Source organism: Heterodontus francisci, unplaced genomic scaffold, assembly GCF_036365525.1.
Source record: "Heterodontus francisci isolate sHetFra1 unplaced genomic scaffold, sHetFra1.hap1 HAP1_SCAFFOLD_1943, whole genome shotgun sequence".
Lineage (NCBI taxonomy): Eukaryota > Metazoa > Chordata > Chondrichthyes > Heterodontiformes > Heterodontidae > Heterodontus > Heterodontus francisci.
This window is the reverse complement of record NW_027141422.1, coordinates 17,501-20,757: the sequence shown is the minus strand read 5'-3', so window position 1 is coordinate 20,757 and position 3,257 is coordinate 17,501.

Genomic DNA, 3,257 nt, shown 5'->3' with positions numbered 1-3,257 from the left:
TTGCCCTTTCGGACTTAGTCTCTGGACATTATTTTCGGGTTTTTGGTTAATGATTTCACACTTTTTACTTACTTTTGCGATTTTTGGTTAATGATTACTCTGCTTACTGGTTAACCATTTGCCCTTTCGGACTTAGTCTCTGGAGATTATTTTCGAGTTTTTGGTTAATGATTTCACACTTTTTACTTACTTTTGCGATTTTTGGTTAATGATTACTCTGCTTACTGGTTAACCATTTGCCCTTTTGGACTTAGTCTCTGGACATTATTTTCGGGTTTTTGGTTAATGATTTCACACTTTTTACTTACTTTTGCGATTTTTGGTTAATGATGACTCTGCTTACTGGTTAACCATTTGCCCTTTCGCACTTAGTCTCTGGAGATTATTTTCGACTTTTTGGTTAATGATTTCACACTTTTAACTTAATTTTGTGCTTTTTGGTTAATGATTTCATACTTTTTACTTACTTTTGCCCTTTTTGGTTAATGATTACTCTGCTTACTGGTTAACCATTTGCCCTTTCGGACTTGGTCTCTGGACATTATTTTCGAGTTTTTGGTTAATGATTTCACACTTTTTACTTACTTTTGCGATTTTTGGTTAATGATTACTCTGCTTACTGGTTAATTATTTGCCCTTTCGGACTTAGTCTCTGCACATTATTTTCGAGTTTTTGGTTAATGATTTCACACTTTTAACATATTTTTGCGCTTTTTGGTTACTGATTTCATACTTTTTACTTACTTTTGCGCCTTTTGGTTAATGATTACTCTGCTTACTGGTTAACCATTTGCCCTTTCGGACTTAGTCTCTGCACATTATTTTCGACTTTTTGGTTAATGATTTCACACTTTTAACATATTTTTGCGCTTTTTGGTTAATGATTTCATACTTTTTACTTACTTTTGCGCCTTTTGGTTAATGATTACTCTGCTTACTGGTTAACCATTTGCCCTTTCGGACTTAGTCTCTGGACATTGTTTTCGACATTTTGGTTAATGATTTCACACTTTTAACTTAATTTTGTGCTTTTTGGTTAATGATTTCATACTTTTTACTTACTTTTGCCCTTTTTGGTTAATGATTACTCTGCTTACTGGTTAACCATTTGCCCTTTCGGACTTAGTCTCTGGAGATTATTTTCGAGTTTTTGGTTAATGATTTCACACTTTTTACTTACTTTTGCGATTTTTGGTTAATGATTTCACACTTTTTACTTACTTTTGCGATTTTTGGTTAATGATGACTCTGCTTACTGGTTAACCATTTGCCCTTTCGGACTTAGTCTCTGCACATTATTTTCGAGTTTTTGGTTAATGATTTCACACTTTTTACTTACTTTTGCGATTTTTGGTTAATGATTTCATACTTTTTACTTACTTTTGCGATTTTTGGTTAATGATGACTCTGCTTACTGGTTAATTATTTGTACTTTCGGACTTGGTCTCTGGACATTATTTTCGACTTTTTGGTTAATGATTTCACACTTTTAACATAATTTTGCGCTTTTTGGTTAATGATTACTCTGCTTGCTTGTTACTGATTTCCCCTTTCGGACTTGATCTCTGGCCGTTCTTTTCGACCTTTTTGGATCAGGTTTCCACACTCTGAAATTATTTTGGGCTCACTGATTAGGCGAGATCAAGGGGGCATGCCTGGGCACTTTGGGCTCAGTTTGGGAAGGCGGCGTCCGTGTGCTCCTCCGCCCTTCCCGCACTTGCGGCTAGGTTTGCCAAACTGCGCTGACCCGCAGCCCTGCCTTTTTGCCCACGGCACGGAACGACTCAAGTCTGGCTCCGTTCCAGGCCGTTGCCTCCGGCTGCCCGCCGTCCGGCCGGCCTGGGACGTACCCCGGCTGACGGCGCCGGAGCCCCTCTAGCAGCCACCGGTGCCGCGGGCCAATGGGTCCGGGCGTTCCGGAGCTATCGGTGGGGAAGTGCTCTCCCCTTTTCCTGACGCCGTTCGCCCGAGCAGAGGTGCAGCCTGACGGGACTGCTGTCGCCTTCCGCGGCGCACCGGCCCCTTTCACCTGCCGTCGACCGCGCGGAGCTCGGACCTTCCTCCCCGAAGTTATGGCCCCGGCGCCGGAGGGTTCCCGGGGCCGGGCATTCAGCGGGGTGAGTCTTCACCTTCCCGGTCAGCCTGCGGGGTCGGTGCGCCGGCACTCGACGCGGGAGGGTCCCCTCTTTCCGTAGAGCCCCGCCCGGTGCCGATCGGCCGGCGGATTGCGGAGCGAACCGCGCCTGACCGACGGGCCTCGGAAACCCGTTGCAGTCGACGGGGGGGAACCGGACAGCGGGACGAGGTGCCGATTCCACCCGCAGATTCGATCCCGAAATCCCGCGGGATTCGGCGGTCCGACCCGACAGATTCAAACGTCGCCCGGGCGGCCCCCAGCGGTCGGGCCGGCCTGGTTCCGCCACCGCCCGATGCCCCTCGCCCCCGGCTACCGCCGACCGCGCCGACCGAGGGAATGCGGCCGGACGTCCGGCGGCAATCGGCCGGAAAGCGGTATGGCCATTTCCTACTGTCCCTCGGACGGGCAGAGGGGCGGCGCCGGGGCACTCGCGGACCAGGCCGCGCCCCTCCGAGCCCTACCGCCTGCCGTCGACCGCGCGGGGATCGGACCTCCCTCCCCGAAGTTATGGCCCCGGAGCCGGAGGGTAGCCGGGGCCGGGCATTCAGCGGGGTGAGTCTTCACCTTCCCGGTCAGCCTGCGGGGTCGGTGCGCCGGCACTCGACGCGGGAGGGTCCCCTCTTTCCGTAGAGCCCCGCCCGGTGCCGATCGGCCGGCGGATTGCGGAGCGAACCGCGCCTGACCGACGGGCCTCGGAAACCCGTTGCAGTCGACGGGGGGGGGGGAACCGGACAGCGGGACGAGGTGCCGATTCCACCCGCAGATTCGATCCCGAAATCCCGCGGGATTCGGCGGTCCGACCCGACAGATTCAAACGTCGCCCGGGCGGCCCCCAGCGGTCGGGCCGGCCTGGTTCCGCCACCGCCCGATGCCCCTCGCCCCCGGCTACCGCCGGCCGCGCAGACCGAGCGAATGCGGCCGGACGTCCGGCGGCAATCGGCCGGAAAGCGGTATGGCCATTTCCTACTGTCCCTCGGACGGGCAGAGGGGCGGCGCCGGGGCACTCGCGGACCAGGCCGCGCCCCTCCGAGCCCTACCGCCTGCCGTCGACCGCGCGGGGATCGGACCCTCCTCGCCGAAGTTATGGAGGTAAGACCGGGAGGCTGCCCAGGGTCGGGAC